Source organism: Corvus hawaiiensis, chromosome Z, assembly GCF_020740725.1.
Source record: "Corvus hawaiiensis isolate bCorHaw1 chromosome Z, bCorHaw1.pri.cur, whole genome shotgun sequence".
NCBI classification, from domain to species: Eukaryota; Metazoa; Chordata; class Aves; order Passeriformes; family Corvidae; genus Corvus; species Corvus hawaiiensis.
The window spans coordinates 16,234,703-16,253,595 of NC_063255.1; positions in this window are offsets into that span (position 1 = coordinate 16,234,703).

Here is an 18,893-nt window from a genome sequence, read left to right on the forward strand (position 1 = left end):
TGACCTCCGCAAATGAAAAAAATACAGTTTTCATGTGAAAATGTAAAAAAGTGCAATTTAAGCGCTTGTAGAAGGGCTTATTTCTGACTGAAACAGTCTTTTTCTCACCCAAATTAACTGCTCAGTTGATACAAAGTTTCAAGACGCACTCTTCACACCAAAGTGCAGAAAATTTCACCCAAAGGGTGTCATTTCCTGGCATTCCCACGGCCGCAGAGGTGTCATACAGGGGGTTGCAGTGCTCTCATGAAGCACCGAGAACTGTGAGTTGCTGCGCTTTGGGGCTTTTTAAAGTAAAATAACAATCTTTTGAGAGTGAAAGTCCAGTCCTGGCAGAACAGATGTTGTAACTTATCACATTTATGGTGGAAACTTGAGGGCCAAGAGGGAATTCAAACAGCAAATAGTTAACAGCATAAACCCAAATAACCAGAAATATATAACGTGTATCAGAGGACCGAAGGGAGTTGATTGGTCTGAAGGAGCAGTGGGGGGTAGAAAGAAGCAATTAAAGAGAAGGTGGAGGAAGAGGAGGCAAAGGAGGGCATTGCTGCGTAGCCCAGTGATTCCTTTAAATCCAGAGGGGTAAAAGTATACGATTCTCATTAAAATCAGCTGCTGTCCTGGAGGACCTGAGTGTAACACACACTTTATCCATCATCTGCAATCACACCATGAGCTGAGGGCAGGGTTACAGGGCATTGAGGTCTTCTCCGATTAACTGCCCCAAACTTCATTAACTCAGCTGATGTGTCCCTGTGCCCTTCCGGGGTGCTGAAAAGCAGCCATGAGTCGGAGCGCTGGAGCGACACAGGTTGCCACTCCGAGCTGAAACTCTGGGAAACAGAGAGTCCGGTGTAGAAGATGGAGAGGAGAGGCAGAGACCCTCGCGAATTCCCCTTGTTGCCTCACTAACAGCTCGCAGCGGTTAACCTCTGGAGTTTCGGCTTGCTGATTACCTCCCTTTTGTCCCCCTTAAACGCTTTTGTTGTTGTGATTAATTGTTTGCCACCGACGCTATTACATATCAGATTGTTTGCTAGCTCCTTTATCAGCTGAGCTGAACAGGGGCTTGTTTGTGTGATGCTAAAGCAGCGTGGGAGGCTGCAGAGCTGGATGGAGGCGCAGGAGCGGTTGGCTGGAGGAGGCTGTTGGGATACAAACCCGCCTCTGGCAGCCAAAGCCCAGAGTTTCCTAACCACGGGAGGTGCTAGTTAAGCACCGGTACCATTCTGTCAGCCCCAGTCAGTGGTTTGCTCAGATGTAGTATTCATTAAATGCTATATTCTTCGATAAGTGGAGAAGGTATTGTGGAGCTTTAATAAAGGCTGTTGCTCATAACTCTGCTTACTGAAGCCTTTCATCTTCACCCTAATTAATTCATGCTAATTTCCTTGCCAGTTGGATACATCAATTTGGAGTTTAAAATAGAATCTTAGTTTGTTTGTGGAGTTCAACATGTTGAGAAATATAGCTCTCCTGTCAGAAAAAAAAATTGCGTAAAAGGAAGGATCCGAACGGGGTCTTACAAACACGATGTGCTGTGCGGTGTGGGTTGGAGAAATGCAGCATTTCTCCAGGGCCCCACATCTGTCCCCTCACTGTAGGATCAGTCCTAAGTGCTCAGAGACTCCACTGGGAACCCTCTCTACCAACAGGATCTTTCCACTGTGCTATTGCACCTTTGCTTTTATCAACACAAAGGCAGGAGACTATATATTCCTTCACCTGGACTAACTCCTGCCTGTCATGATCAAAACAAGCTTTATCAGAAGATGCCATTTCTTTGGCCTGGAATGTGGGCTGTTTGAAAGGTCTCTCCGAGGAACAGGTTTTTGCCTAATCCAGCACAGGGCCCGGGGTGCTGGGGAAAGAGTACAGTGGGGATTGCATTCAGGCTGCTGTCAGAAGTTTTTCTTCCCACCAGTACTACAACAGCTCAGTTCCTGCTGTAGCTTAAGGGATATAAAGTCACAGCTGAGAGGGCTGTAAAGGACGCTGAGAGCCATCAGTCATCTCCTTCCCCAAAACTAGTCTTTCTCCAGTCCTTCCTGGCAGACATGTTATTCTCAAAGATTCCCCCAAAATAGCAAGCCCCCTTCTCTCCAGACAGTCAGCAAACACTTCATTCTTGTCACTGTGATTTACTTGTATCTTGCTTGAAATCCCCTTCCTGCAGTTTAAACCTGTTTCTTCTTTCCTGTCCAATGGCTGTGGATCATTCCCACCCTCTCTGCTGCCGCATGACTATTCCCCAGCCTTTTCTTCCTCACAAGCCCAGGCTTTCTGTTTCTCTGTACAGGTCAGTTTGGAGTGGCACAGGTAGACATTCAGACACAAACATGATGAGAGAAGCAGAGACCCAGGAGATCCGTGCACATGGTCTTGCACACCCACACATGAGTGCTTCCAAGCGTGCACACCTTGCATCCAGCCTTTTTCTCCCTAAGCATCCTTTGCTCACAGCACCACCAGCAGCACAGGTCCCTGAGCTGTCAGAGAAATAACCAGCTCTCCCAAAAGCCTTAGGTAACTGTGGGCTCTGCAGCCCTGGTGAAAAATCCCCTTTAGCATTCAAGAGGAGAAAAATTCGGTGTAAACAGTTGTAGAAGTCCCTCTGCTCCTTGCCTTAGTATGTAGCTGGCTGACCAGCAGAGAGACAGCAAAGAGGCTGTCCGTGCACCCTCAGGCATGATAATGGGCAGGGTAGATTCCAGGGAATCACAGGAAATTTTGCTAGAAATGTGGCGTGCAAAGAGGTACCGCAAGTTCCAGCTGGTTTGAATTTTCTCTGTATTTATAAAAAATAAATTGATACTTTATTACCTAATCAAAGTAGCTACTCATGCGTTTTTGCCTCCCCCTCCCTCCTCAAATTTAGCACGGGTGTTTCAGATGCTAATATAGAGCTCCCCAGAGAACAAGGGAGCCTTTCTGTGAGATTTTTTAAAGACATCTTAGAGGATGCTTAATAAAGAAGCAGCATGGGGTGGTGTCTGGGTCAAAGGCTCAACATTCAGGATATTTGGACTCCTTCCCAGCTCTGGCACAACTCCAGAACAAATGCTCCATTGCTCTGTGACTCAGTTTCCCCCTCTACCAAGTGAGATCCTAAGCCTGCCCTTTCCCATGGATTGGCAGAGAGATAAAATCTGTCCCTGGTACCATCAGCACCCCTGCATCCCCCACCCTACCAACCACTGCAACATGTTCCCTGTGGCACAGAGCACCCCAGCCCCAGCCCAAGGCTGAGCCCAGGCTCTGTGAGCAATTTGTGCCATAAAAAACCTGTGCTCAAGGACTTAGAGCTGTCTTGGCCAGCAGAACATGTAAACCCCAGGATTCCCTGGATGCATCTTGGGGCAGGGATGGAGATGCAGGATTAGCTACTCACAGAGGTGAGCTGACACTGCATGACCTATTTTCAAGGAGAGTTTTACCACAGATTTTGGTTAATTAGGTGGCAAAAAAGATTTTGGCTTTGTGGGAGTTGCCAAAGTGGAAGAAGAAAACAGTGAGGGTGCAGGATAAACTCTGCTTTCGTTCACAGATTCCACTGGTGTCTAGGTGACACTGATGGAGGGATGAGGAATCGTGTTTTCTTCCCACACAAGCTAATACGGTGGAGAGCCAAACTTTTTTGCTTTTGGCAGAATTTTAAGGAGACAGTTACCCATGCTAAATAGGTGTTACCCACGCATATTTGGGGAAAGAAACACCATACAAAATAGGGAAGAAACTTTTTTTTCCTAGCAAAAACAATAATTTCTTGCCTAAAAGTAAACATTGTGTTCTGTCTTGCTTCCCATGTAAAACCAGCAGGAGAGGAGCCCCAGGACCAGGCATTTCTACTGCCAGTTTTGTTCTCAGCGCCACTTTTACCGGAGCAGATGGTGGCATCAGCCTGGGAGCAGCACCCTGTGTCACCTGCCCCACACACACAGCCCCACACATGTCCCCAGCATGCACAGCTGCAGACACAGTGTAGGTTCAGCAAGCGGCATTCCCCAAAAGGCATTTCAGCAAGTTTCAGCTCGGGTTTTATAAGGAGAAAAAAGGGAATCACCCCTGAGCAAGGGAAGATAACAACTCTGAAAGCATCTCTGCGAAGAGCCACTCCTGAGGGAGAGATCATGTCCCTGCAGAGCGCTGCCAACAGCTTGTGCCCACAGATTCCACAGCCCATCACGGGGCTGCGTGAGTTGTCACACACAGTTGGGACAGAAGCTTCAGCTGGGCAGGAGGGAGTTGTCCCCTTCAGCCTTCTTGTCTGGATAAATTCTGATTTGTTTCTCTTCTCTTTGTGTGGTTTATTTGACATGGGAAGATGAAAGAGGAGGGAATGTTCTGAAGCGTGTGCCCTCACATTGATATCAGATTCCTGAACTAGAAGAAAACTCTTTGCACATTCTATAGATAGGACCCTGGATGACTTGCTGGCCAATTCCTAGCCAGGATAGGAGACTGCAGCATCTCTTCATGCCCTGCTATGGCAGAGTTCACTCTGCTGGACCCTGCCATGCCTGCAGAGGTACCTGACAGTCACCCAGGAAATACAATGAAAAAGAGCGTTGCTCTGACCACATTTCAGGGGCAGCAAGGAGGTCAAGAAGATGAAGATATACCCCAATATCATACAAGTTATCCTCATGGGATTTAACAAGCTTCAGGGAAAGCCGGCTGTAGCATTTTTGAAACAATGAAGGTTCTCATGTAGCCATGTATTCCCAGCCCTATTGAACACATGGGATAGGGACACACTCTTTGTTATGCCATTGTATAGAAAGGAACCTTAATGAGAACCAAGCAATTTGAAGCTGTGCAAGAAACCTGTGCCTCAACTGAAAGTGTGTTCTGGGTCTCGTCTCCATCCCTGCCTTGAGTTTCCATGGCTTTGCCTAGCAGGTAGGGAGGAGAGACAGGGAACAGGCAGCAAGCACGGGTAGGCTGTCTTAAGAAGACAGGAAAATATCAGAGTCTGTATGTTTAGCCAAACACCCCTTAATAATTTCAGGTTTATTTCCCCATCCTGTCGGCTCATGAAGCGAGTTGAACAGTTTCAACACCCGGCTGAGCTTTGCATTTCATCTCACATCGAATCTGCTGTCTGGAGACATTTGTTTTGCTTTCATTTATTCCAAAGTCCTGATCTAAGCCATGGAGGGGGATTTTTCCAGTAGATGCCTGTGTGGCAGGGGGGAAGAGGAACTCAGTGAGTGACTCAGCTTCATACTAACAAGGAGAAATTAAAACCTAGAGCAACTTCATGCAACCAAATGCAGTGAAACAGGCCCTTGATCTAATCAGCACTTTCTAAAGGAATTAAATGCCAATCTATTTTAAAATGCATTTCACTGTGACTTAATGAGGGCAACAGGGAAAAATCAATTGGTTGTGTAATTTGGGATTTCAATAATAAAAACAATAAATGCTAATTAGGAACATTCTTATTAATGTCATAAAATTCTTGGACAGATTGTAGTCACGTAATTAAAGTTTGACAAAGCTGCTTGAAGAGTTTGAGGCCTGACAGCAATCACTGGGACATGGACAGGGAGTGGGATGAAGGCAGGCTGTGCTCCAGGCTGCATGGTTCCAGGAAGCAGGGGAGTTCTGGGAAGGATGGAAAGCCCTGGGAAACAGGACCACTCCAAAGTCCCTCTGATCCTTCAGAGCTGTGCAGAGACAAGGCTGTGGAGCTGAGTATCCCTCATTCCTAACCACAGTGGTACCCAGAACTTAGTCCACATCCTTGATACTGTACAGCTGCCATTAACACAGGACAGGAGTCTTCTCTCCTGCCACGCATCTGAAAATTACTGGTGTGAATGTCAGCTGTCACTCAGATTCAGGATGTGGTGTATCCCTGAAGTGCAGAGCCAAATCTGGTAAGGCTGGTGGGATGTCTACTCAGTTAGTTAATCTCTTTGCTCTTGCTGTGTGAGACACACAAGCTCTGAGAAGTACAGTTCCCTTTTAATATCTAACAGGCAGTGAGACTATCTAGCCCTGTTAGGGAATAACTCATTTCCTTCTGAGATGTCTCAGAAAAATAGAAATCCCTGCACCAAAAATGTGTGTGCATCAGGCAAAGGCCCCTGTTGTAGCAGAAGAGGAACTGGGATGATTTTCTCAACAGATCCCAGTCTCTTGCCTGGAAGCACAGACATTTCTGCATGGAGCATCAGAGGGCACAGTTTGGCCTGTGCAGAGCAAGATGAACACAACCAAAACAGGATATTCATGCAATTGGCTTAGACAGTATCTCATGTAGTTGTCTCAAGGAGGGTAAGCAATTCTGCCACATTTCACAGCTCTGACTCTTGTCTCACCATGTCCTTTCCTAGGAACCGTTTTTCTCTAATGGAACTAGAACAGTTAAAAAAAATCAACAAAGTTGGGGAAAAAAGATATCACTATTTATTGTTTCAAAATTTTAAGCAAGAGATCCCACTCATTCCCCTAGTTTTGATGTTCCCTTGAAAATATTGGTTTTTCAAGCTTGGGTGCATTAACATTACTTCTTGATCTATCCCTCTTGTATTATTACTCTTTCCCTCTTTTAACTTTTTTCTTCCACATAAAAGAAAATGAGATGAAAAAAACCAAAAAAATGTCAAGACTGGCTGAACCAGGAATTACTTTATTAATGTAGCAAAGAAAAGAAATATAGTAACAGCTTCAGCAAACTTCCAGGAAGTAACATGCTTTTTAAAAGCTTGGATTTTAATTCGTCCTGAAATGTTTCTGTCCTTATCCCGGTCTCCCAGTGCAATCCCCACTGCAGGATCCCTCCTGCCACAGAAGGAACGTTTCTTTAGCCATCATTTTCCACCCTGCCTGGAGTGTCTTTATCCATCCTCCAGCACCAGCATTTAGCAGCTGCTTCTCAGACCTGCAGCCTGAGTGTGCAGGGCACTGCTGTGTCTGGCTGCTGCATGCTCAATCCGGCCCCTCTGGGCTGCAAGGGCAGTTCTGGTGGCTCAGGCAGACCTGCTGCCCTCAGGTCAGACTTCTCCCTCTACAGTGTTGCTTGTGTGCAACATATATGTGTATATACATATATCCATGAAGTTGGGTTTGCAGGACTCAGCTGCAAAAAAAGCTGTACGGAGAGGTGGAGCTCATTCTGGGTTAGTTTTGTCTGTTTGTTGTTGTCCCACAAAGTGGAAGGAAGCTGCAATTTCTGCAATTCCATCAGGAGCCATTCCTGTCCTGAGATGTCACTCCCTGGGGTCAGTCCTCTCATGGAAGCAGAACTCATCACCTGTGAGCAGCAGGCACCCCTCTCCTGTGTGATAAATGGGTGACACCAGGCTTTCACCCCTGCCCCCATCTCAGCTCCCTGCCTTCAGGACTGAGTTAAGGGACCAAAGTGTATAGGAATTGGTACCATGTGCTTGCGCTGCCTTCCTGGAGATTAGCCCCATATGGGGAGAGAGCTGTGTTCCCCTCCATTTGGGATGGGGGTTGATCTAAATGTATAGCAGGCATTCTTTGAATATATGTGACAGCCCAGGAGATAGACTTCAAACGTCACCAAAACTGGCCCCTTCCCATTGATCTTTGAAATGTACAGCCTGGCTTATGATGTTGTAAATATACTTTTAATGCACAGTGACTTAAAATATGTTCCTACCTGACTGTAGCACCTACATTTTCTGACAGCCGATCTCTTTGTCTGTATCATAAATGTACAATGTATGGCCCCAGGTCAGTTCACCATTAACTCTGTGAATTACCCCACAGATTTAGGGTCAGATGCTGCATGGGCTGGAGGACAAGTGCATTAAGATGTGCAGATTCCTGCCCAAAGAAGATACACAAAGTATCATCTCAGTAAGACCCAAAGCCTGGATGATGGGCCCTTGGTCTTGTTCAGGGTTATTTCTACAGGTAGTAAAATATCAACAGTTCTCAGTCTTAGGAACAGCATATTTTAGGAAGGTCTTTGCACTTTGTGCTTTAGGCGTCAATAGGAAAATATGGTATGGCTTACCTGTAGTCTTATATCTTCCTCCAAATTGTCTACTAATGGCCATATAATGCCTGACTGCCCTCCAGTCTGGATCAGCGTGATACAGGGTCTCAGGTCTGGAGGGATCCAACCAACAGCCCCTGAACAACGTGTCACTTAATCCTTTTAATAGATTTTTCCAGCTCAGTTATTGAAGGCAAACAAAATTGTTGAGAACAGGCAGATGGCAGATTTTTTTTTTCCCAAATACTTTGAGATATTAGTGTTGTCGTGCTGTTTGAAATTTTATTTTTGCTAAGTAGCAAAGGATTTTGTACAAGAACATTGCAGAAAACAGCCTGAGATCTAACAATCTCTGTCAGCTTTAGTTTAAATTCAAATAGCAGTAGGCAGTGACAACAGGTCTACAACTAAGGTTTCCAAAGACAAATATCGTGACGTGAAGGAAATCTCTGTGGGGTAGCCAACTGCACTGAATAGGGCAATGCCTGGATCTAGTTACGATGAGTTGCAAATGCCAGCTAGAATTTTCTTGCATAGAAAGCAGAGATCTCAGAGGAAAATTCTCTGAGGTAGTAGGATGAATCAAGTCTCTGAATGGTTGCAAGGGATATGTAGGATAAATATAAGAAATGGGTTTAAGAAGATGAGATCAACAGAACAAACACTATTGCATAGGTCAGAAAGCAAGAAGCTGAGCCCAAATTCCCGCGTGCTTTAAAAATTCCAATGGTGGTGAGAAATTTGCTTTTCAGCTAAGATTCCTTGAGTTCTGATGAAATTCTGCTGGAATTAACTGCCACAGTCTCCAGGACTAGAGGCAGACAGCACAACAAATAGGGGCTACAAATTAATGTGGCTGAGATGGGATTGACCTCTCCACTTGCTGCCATCCTTTACTGAAAGGATATATAATTCTGTTGTTGCATTATCACAGGAATTTTGCATGGTGTTTTCTTACCCTCTCTTAGTAAGAGAAAATCAGAGTAGAAGAAAGCACTGTGCAGCTCTTTGGATTTCTCTTGTATTCTGCTACCCCCTGGAAACCGGCAGGTTCATGGGGGTGGCAATGCCTGGTGCTCAAACACATTGGCCAGTTTGCGTGGGCAACATGACACTGGTTAAAATAATTCCATATTTTAAGTATTGAGGTTCTTTCATTCACCTCAATATTTTTCAGGTCTTGCAGGCGTTTTCTTCCCAGTGTACCTGACTCCACATATCCGTCATGATGGGTCAGGGACAAGAGCAGGATGCCACCCATGGAATACTGCATCCAGCTCTGGGATGTTCACATCTCCTCATAAGGATGTGAACCCATTGGAGTGGGTCCAGAGGAGGCCGGGTGATCAGAGGTTGGAGGACCTCTCCTGTGGAGACAGGCTGAGAGAGTGGGGCTTATTCAGGCTGGAGAAAAGAAGGCTCCAAAGAGATCTTACAGCATCTTCCAGTGCCTGAAGGGCTACAAGGGAGCTGAGGAGGAGCTTTTGACAAGGGAATAGAGCAATAGGACTAGGGGGATGGAATTAAACTAAAAGGTGGGAGATTTAGATTAGATTATGAGGAAGAAATTCTTTCCTGTGAGGGTGGTGAAGCACTGGCACAGGTTGCCCAGAGAGGCTGTGGATGCCCCATCACTGGAAGTGTCCAAGGCCAGGCTGGAAGGGACTTGGAACAACCTGGTCCCTGCCCATGGCAGGAGGGTTGGAACAAGATGATCTCTAAGGTCCCCTCCAACCCAAGTCAATCTATGATTCTATGCCCAGGGTATGTAAATCCAGGGCAGCCACAGCACGAGGTTGGATCACAGAAGGACCCTTCCTCAGGGGTTACTTGATCAATGATTTAGTAACCACTTGCCTCTACCATGAGCAGCTGGGCAGAGAGGAAGGTGGGAACCAGTCTCAGAATCTGAGTCTAGAGAAACCTTGGTGTCTTGCCAAGCCATGCTTTCACACTTTTCTGCATAAAGGTGAAGCTGAGAAAGTGCTTCCTTTGCAATTATACATGAGATTCTGCCTTACCATTTGACTTTCAGAGATGGAACTTTTTTAGGAGAAAAAACAGCAAAAGTGAATGTCTTCAGAATCCAAATCACACAGCGTGGTAAGACTGCAAATAGAGATGCACCATATTTCTGCATTTGAGGGAGATTTGTTTGTCACTCAAACTTACATTCCTGTCCTTAACCCAGTGACCAGCCTAAACCAGCCCCAGGCTCAGCAGCACATTCTGTACACAATGTCTTCTTGCAAGAAACAGGTCTAAACTTGTCTCTTTTCCCTTCCCCCCAAAATCCCAGTGTGTCTCAGCTAAACGTGTTTAGAGGTGATCCTGCAATGGCTGTTTTTCCTGTGCGTGATTTCCCCAGTCCACTCCCTACAAAACCTTAGCTTCTTGGGCAGGAAAATGCCAAATAGTTTAGGAAAAGGCCTTTCCTAGCTTTGCTAGTTGCCAAGAAGAAAAATACATTTTAAAAAGCCATAAGAGTGTAATTCTCCTCTACACACATTCCAATAAATCAAAGATAGCTAAAAGGATTTTCTTCAGTGAAAGAAAAATCATCATTTCTTGCCCTATACAAAGTGTGAAAGTTTTAGTCTGAACAGAGAAATTTTACAGAGAATTATGGTCATGTGAAACCAAAGGGTTAGAAAGAAAAGCTCAATGTAACCCAAGCACTGGCTTTTGATATTATGAAAGCTATAATGTATGAAACACTACAGATCTATGGGAAATATATTCCTTTCCTTGAGAGGAATTGTCAGAGCACAATGTCTATGAACCAAGATTGATTACACAGAAACTGTTTTTCCACTTGACATTTATTTTGCAGAGATATTAATGAGGAAACAATTTCTTTTCCCTGGAGTTCAACCTGAGGTCATTCCCCAAGTCTGTTATCAACCTAGACAGCCCATCTGAATGTACCTAATACATGCATTTGAGAGATGAACTATGGTAGGTATATTTGAGGAACCACAATTTCATTTTAAACTACTTTAATTGAGTGAAAAAGTGTTCCTTGGGCTCTGAGTTGATCAGTTTTGCCTAGTTTCTGTACAGGACCTGAAGGACCACTATAGGTATACTGTTTGTGCCTACAGCAGCTCTTTTAAATGTTCTCAAAAATCTCTGTCCTCATTAATAAAACAAAGAGATCTCCAGCAGACCTGGTTGGGGAGAAGGTCATGAGCATGAGCACTGGCACTTGTGCTGCAGATGCCTGTTCTGCAGGCAGCCTGCACTCACCAGCACTGAGCACCAGGATTTCCACTGCAAAGGACACAGAACATGCATGGTGGCTCCTCTGGACTGGCAGCACACTTAACTTCAGTGGTTAAAGCAGATTTTTTATGTCACTACCATGAAATGAACCTAGGCAGACTATTAATGCAATAGTATCTTGCAAACCACAGTGGTTGAGGAGTGGGTACAAGTCATATCCAACCATCCCTGTGGCAGGAGAGGTCATGAGGGCAGATGTGGGGAACTCAGATCGGCCGCAATTTTTTTCATAACCTTCTCTCCTAGAAAGGTTATTGAAAATCTCACTTTTGTCTCCTCTTCCTCTGTCACTCCCAGGAACCTAGTATAACAGCTGAGATCTAAGTGTACCAAAGCCATCAAAATGTTCTTTTTATAGACAGTGAGAAAGGGCAGGCAGCATGATATAGGGGTGGCCTCCCATCTGACACACAGGTTAGGACTCAACCCACCTGTTTTTGGCTGTGTTAATGCTGTGGTTCTGATCTACACTGTAGCTGCTGTCTGCTCCTTTCACAGCCAGTAAAGAGGAGCAGATACCTCCAGGAAATGAGGAAAATAACTTCTTCTTCATACAAGGGTGTTCAACAGACAGGGTGAATCTGCATCAAAAGGTGTTCAACAAACAAGAGATATCCCCAATGACAAGTGCAAATTAGATGCCGAGCTTTCAGGTAGCTGCATCTGGTGGAGAAAAGTCACACATTCGTAGTTACTTGTTCTTGCAGCCTCCCAGGTAGGCTGTAGGCATATGTGGCTAGCTTTCATGGCCAAAGCAGGATTTACTTCTAAGCCCTGGATGGTCGTTTTCTATCAGTGTGTGCTGTGGTGACCACTTTAGGCAAGGCAGCTGTGAAGCAGTAAGCAAGTAACCCAAACATCCAGAGCTGCATTTCCTCCAAAATCTCCTTTTCCCATAGGTGAGTTCTCAGATAACCAGGGGTTTATACATCTACCCTAATCCAGGCATACCCCACTTAGCCACAGATTGGGACACATAAAGGAGTCAGAAAGAAATGTGCTGAGCTCTGCCCCACTGTCCCAATACTGGGATTTCTTGCCCTGTGATCAACTTCTATAAAGCAGCACCTTCCCTGACCAGAGTCTTACCCTCTGCTGTGAATCCCCAGGGCAGCTGGACAAATCCAATCATCTGGCAACTAGTGATAACCTTGCTGATTGGGATGCTGGAGAAAATGATTGACCCATGTCCATCAACAGCTGAACATCCACATGTCTTAGGAAAAACCTCAGAACTGCCCTATATTTAGGAAAAATGGAAGGAAGGTTTATGCCGAGTAAAGCTAGCAAATTGCAAGGGATCCAGACAGCATACACATCTGTTCAAAAACCTGTGGAATGCTGTCCAGAAGACCTCTGCCTGGAGACAAGTTGCAGGGAGGACACAGAGTACCTGGCTCCCATCAAGGGTTCCCTGCAAGGCATTCCTTGCCGTGACAGTGGGGCCAGAATGAGGAGATGGGAACAGACCTCAGAGTGGGGGAAGTGTTCAGGTCCAAAACTTGTCAGAGAGAGGAGAGTGGTTTTCTCTGACAATCCATCCTGTGATTCCTTGATTGCAGTGACTGCTTTGGAGGAAGAGGCATGTGGAGCATTTTCTGCTCTCTGTAAAGAAGAGGCTTGAGGATGTTCAGCTGCTTACTGCTGCTGCTAGGCTGCACGGATAAGCAGCAGCCTCCAGCCTCCAGGGAGGCTGAGCCAGCCCTAAATCCACTTCAAAGCAGAAAAGAACATTATGGCCTGTGCGTGAGAGTCTTAGCTTCTCACACGGCTCCTCCACTCCGGTTTTATGGCGTGAAGAACACAGCCCTTATGACAGCAGCTCAGCTGCATTTTTCTTGGTGAGCTCATTCCCACTGGACCTCATTCAGGTGCTCTTCGGAGTGGAAATGAAAAGGAGCAAGAAGTGGCACCCTTGAAGTTCTGCTCAGCTGTGCTGCTCGTGTTCCTGAAAAACACATCTTTTTATAACTCCCCGAGCTCGCATTCAGGGAGCCTGGCTGGCGGTTTCCACATGGGGTGTGTGAGGGGGAGCATGTCTGATGATAGGAAAGGTGTTGCAGCCTGCAGTCCTGCAGACATGTGGAGAAAGGTGAGCTGGGTGCAGCGGCTGCTTACAATGGGATGGAAAGAGGTGGAAAGGGGGAGATAGATGGAGACACCATGTGAGGAGGAGGGTTATCCCAAAGGCAGCCCCCATTTCTGCCCCCCACCACCCTCTCCCTCTTTCAGCCAATCCCACCACAAGCAGCTTTCCCATGCAGCACAGGACTCCAGCAGGACTGGATGCTCATGGAGAGGTGGCAGTGCTGGCAGACAGGGCTGTGCTGGCTCTGCAGCTGTATAATTCGCTTTCCTCTGCAGGTACATAGGACCCGATGGCTTTAAATCAGCAACAAGCTATGACCAGTGCTCAACTACATGCAGCTGCTTGAAGCCCGTTATGTTCAGTGGAAGGCCTGGCACTGGCTGATGTGGTCTGTCTGCAATCGAGCCTTCTGGTAGAAGGGATTCAACTCTCTATTTCCTTGTAAATCCCATGCTACAAGACAGCAGTGCAGCAGAGTCTGTTTTGGGGGCATGGGGTGAGCAGCTCTCTGCTTTTAAAGTATCAGTTGTTTCACAGAATTATTTTTCTTTCCAGCCTGGCAATGTCCATTTAAGGCAGTTTAAATAAATCCTGGCCTGATGCTGAAGCTAAGAGCTGATGTAAAATGGAGATTGAGCGGTTTAGTGGCAGAATGTTTAAAAAATTAGCTGGAATGTCCAGTACAATTTTTCTGCTAAAGAAGGGCAAATACATCCTGAGGGATTTGATGCCATTCCTGTTTTTTTGCTTTGACATCCCAAGATCAGAAATTGGCAAGGCAGTTCCACCTGGGTTGTCTCTCTGTGAGTTTAGTGTGGGTCTGAGCTAAGGGTCTTTCTCTTTGGGTGTGAGATGTGTTCCTCCTCCTCTCAAGGAGAACTCCTGAAAGATTCCCAAGCAGCCAGCCAAGGGCTGACCGTCAAGTTCTTGCTTTCCTATGCCACCATAAAATCACCAGTTAATACCCAGTTGCCTGAGCACTGGCCAGGAGAATGGATATGTGTTTGTATTTGACCACATTGCCAACATGCATGAGCCTCTGTCACAGAAAAGCCCTGTCCGAAGTTGTTGTGTGATCTCACCAGTATCCCAGGTTGTGCACTCACACAGACCTTGCACAAGGACCCAACTCCATTTGCACGAGTGCCAAATGCCATTTTTCTCTCCCTTCGTACTTGCATTTTCATGTGCTTGTTGCTTGCCTTGCTCACTTGTACATGAACTCACCTTCCCTCCCTGGGCACACGTGGAGAGATGGTAGCACCTGTATTTACATATGAATTTCCAGCTAAGGCGTTTGTGGACAAGCCTGTGAACAAGTATTTCCCTGCTAGTGTATCTCTGAATAAGTGCTCACGTGAGTGTTCTTTTGCCAGCAAATTCCTAGATAAATCCTCATCAGTTCATATAAGTACAAGTACTTGCTTTGGGATTTGCCTGCCAATACGTATCTAGAGATACACTTGCCTGAAAATTCATATCCACATGTGGCTCTGCATGAGAATGCTGATTCAAAGAATCTCACCTTGTCCTTTCCTTTTTCTACCTGCACCTTTTCAGCCTGGATCCTGCCACAATAAGTATTCACAAGAAAAGCAAGCAATGGGGGAGGTGAATGTCTTCAAAGCAAATCACAGCTCTTATTCAGATGAATAGTGGAGAGTCTTTTCTTCTGATACTGTCTTTCCTGCTCTTGTGATATGCATATGACTCTATAGGTTTCCATTTGAGGCCCGAGGAACTCTGCTAGTTCCCCCCTGCTGCCCACCAGCCAAAAAGACGATAAGGGAATATAATGAACACAAACAATGGTGGAGGCTGAATTTGACTTTTTTTTTCCCTCCAGGGACAGACAGGACTCACAGATGTAGGAATATTATTGAATTCCTTTGGATACATTTGATCTCTCAGCCAAAAAAGTATGTGGGACATTTCCGCTTATTTTTAAAACATTCTGCCACAAAACAGTAATTCAATTAACGAAAGCTCCCACTGATGTCAGCCCTGAGCTTCAGCCTGGCTGAACATTTCTCTCTGCTGTACACACAAAAGCCACCTTAAAGGGGAGCGACTAATCTACATATGTTTGGAAAGGAAAAGCCTTCATGAAATCTTTTATGATTTAAAGTGAAGGCATATAATGAACAAAGTGTGTTGCTCATTAAATGCACCCATGTGCAAGCAGGCCTTCGCCAGTTGGGTTGCAGTCTTTCAGCCCTGCTTGAGGTGGATCTGGGGCCATGGAAGGTGTCTGAGACTTGTGCTGAGGCACTGCATGGCTCTCTCCTCCTAGCAGCCTGCTTCCCTTTGGTTCTTTCCCTCCTGGCAAAGGAAACAGGAAAGCGAACATCGCTGCACTGTGAACTCAGATTCATTTTCATGCGTTGACTGAGGGCTCTGATTCTTCAGGTCAGAGCTGTTGAAAAGATACGCTTTCCCTGGAATAACTCCCTCTCCCCACTCTCACCCCCAAAGCCCCAAACAATTACCTTGGCCATATGTTTTGTAAAAAGCACTTTTCACAAAAACAACATCTTACATGAAATAGAATCTGACAGCTCTCTTTTAATGCAGCATTAAATGTGAGGTTTTAATCTCATAAACCTCAGAAAACTCAGAAACTGATCTTTCCCCAGAAGCTTTAGCCTTGCCCCCTCGTGCATGTGCCCTCCAACAGGAGGGCTCACCAAATGAACACACAAAAAAACTTTCCAATGAAACCCTGTGTGTATAATTCTGATGCCTCTCAGGTTGCAGGGGAAAGTGCAATTTAAACACAAATCAAAATCAGACACTTAAGGTTACTTAAAAAGTAATACCACCGACGTATTATTCAACATCATTTGGGAATCTGCAATAAGATATGGAGATAAACTGAGATAGAGAAGCTGAGGGGGGCAATATGTTTGAAATATCAAGGTAGATGGATTAGAAGGCAAATCAGGCCTCCAGGACACTCACTCAGATGCAACCAGGTTGAGAGGACTTGAAAGTTACTTCTGGGCCACAGCTATTTGGAGCCATCCATGAAATGAATCTCATGGATCTCTGTCCATCCTCGATGAGTGAATCTATACATGGCAAAAAAAAATTTTAAATTGCTGATCTTATCCTTTGCTGAGGGCAAGAGAGTGTAGTGGACACTGACAATCTTGAACACATCCCTTGCTCTGAAGCAGAGCCAGCATCCACTGTCTGGATGGTGGGAAGGGAAACAAATGAAGTTTGTCAGGCTGCACTGGTTGGAGTGGCTGAGCTGAATCCCAGCATAAACAATGGATCTAACACTGGAAAACCATGTGCACACCCAGGACAACCTCACACAGAAACATCTCATGTCTCTGTGGCCACAGGCATGGTCCCTGCAGTCTCCTGCCACCTCCAGCTACCTGCACATGCTGTGTGATGCTCAGCTCAAGGATCAGTGAAAATGTGGAAATAAACAGTCACATCTTCTGGGCACCAGCATGGGTCATGGAAGAGAGGGCTGGGGCTTAGTGATGGCCTCTTTACCCAGCAGATGTTTCCTGCAGTCTCATTGCCTGGGGAAATGTGCCATGCAGTGGGAATTCCTGTAGCATTAGGGCAGGGGGAATTGTTTTAAACAAAAAGAAGGGATATTCAGTCTAGATACAGTAAAGAAATTTTTTACAATGAGGGTGGGGAAACAGTGGCGTGGGTTGCCCAGAGGGGTCGTAGATGTCTTGTCCCTGGAAAAATTCAAGGCCAGGTTGGATAGGGCTCTGAGAAACCTGCTCCAGTTGGAGATGTCCCTGCAGGGGGCTTGGAAAAAATGACCTTTAAAGGTCCCTTCCAAACTGAAGTATTCTATGTTTCTATTAAATGGGCAGACTGCTCAGCTATAGCAGAGCAGGTTTGGCCTTTCAGTACTTCGTGGTGAATAGGGGCAGACTGCCAGCCTGGGGGAATTTCAGAGTCTGAATAGACCTTGAGGAGCTTGTGAGAGGTTACAGTGGTTCTTTAGAGCTGTGTGAAGTCAGGCTGAGAATGCTAAAGGGGAAGAACTAATTTGCACATCTCATTTGGGCCTCCATCAGCACATCCTTTCCACAGGATCAAGACTCAGCTGCCCAGATGCTGTGACATCCCTGTGACATGCAAGGCTGTGCAGATGGTGGATCTGGACATCCTTGTGTGATCTGGACATGGTGCCATCATCATGATGGCACAGTGAGGGACAGCTGGGGACCAGGCACGTGGTCACCTTCCCACTCAGTGACCCCCTGGGACTCAAGGATGCTGCTCCAAGTGGCTTGTGGGACACAAATGTTCTTGTTGCAGCATTTCACAGTTCACTCTGTGCAAGAGGGTGAGGATTTGACCTGCACTGAGCTGGGAGATGATCCCTGATGTTGTTCTGCTAGACAGCTCCCAGCCCTGGGGAAGGAGCACTCTGAAGGGGAGACAGTAAATGCATCCAGGGACATAAGGGTGGACAAATGAGCTTTTGCTTTCATTGCCTGAAGAGACTAAATCCCACCAGTCTGGCAGCATCAGTCAGCAGTGATCTTTGGGTTACCATGAGTGTGAAGGATAGGGAGAGAAGACTACAAATATGAATATTTTGTCAACTGTAGGATTCTTCAGGGCATTTGTGAACAACCTGGGGCAGCATTACTAATGTTCCCATCCCACAAAGCGGAATGACAGTGAGCTGGCTGGTGAAATACCACCATTTCTCCAGTCTTGCTTGACCCCCTGGGTGAGAGTCCCTTGCAGGGTGTAAGACAACAGTCTGTTCCTGCTGCTTCAGAGATCAGTTCCACTGACCCTCCTGGCACTGCTGGAGCTGATGGCTTAAGGGTTACCTAAGCTGCTCCAGCCCACCCAGCAGCTGCATGGCTGGAGCAGCTCAGGTGCAAACATGTGGTGCCTGTCTCTCTGCCCACCTGACCAGCATGAGAAGCAGGATATCCCTCACCAACTGCACTGGCTCATTCCAGCCTCCAGCTTTGTGCCTCTCCAAGCTGGCAATGCAAAGCTACATTTCGGAGGCTGGGGCAGATGTTCACGCCAAGGAGCTTTGATCAAAGCCCGTGTTTAGTTATCAAAGTCAGGATAAACAGCTGGACATGCACCTGCTGGGGAAAGGTTTTTTTCTCCTTCCTTCAATCTCAGCCAACTTCAGCAAGACAGGGAGGGATCATTTTGCACCCCGAGTCTGTTTTGAGAGGGTGATCCTATTTTCCAGGATACTGAGTGTCCTCACAGTCCCCATTACTGCTGTGTTGAGCAATCAGTCTGTGATCGTGGAAAACACTAGATCTTTGCCGTGGGGGGAGACTTGGAGGCTTGGGGTGCCTGAGGATACTTAACCTGAAAGTACCAGATCCTGACATAAGTAACTGTCGCTGGATCTCCAGGAGGCTGCCAAGGGGTGCCTGACCACAGTGTGGAGCAAGAGTTTTTCCCCAGCAAAGTTTCTGTCTCCTCGGGAAGGCAAGAAGGAATCATGTCTCCATCTTCAAATGTTTGGAAACCTTTGTGGTAGGCTGAGACAAATCAGGAGAGGTTTTA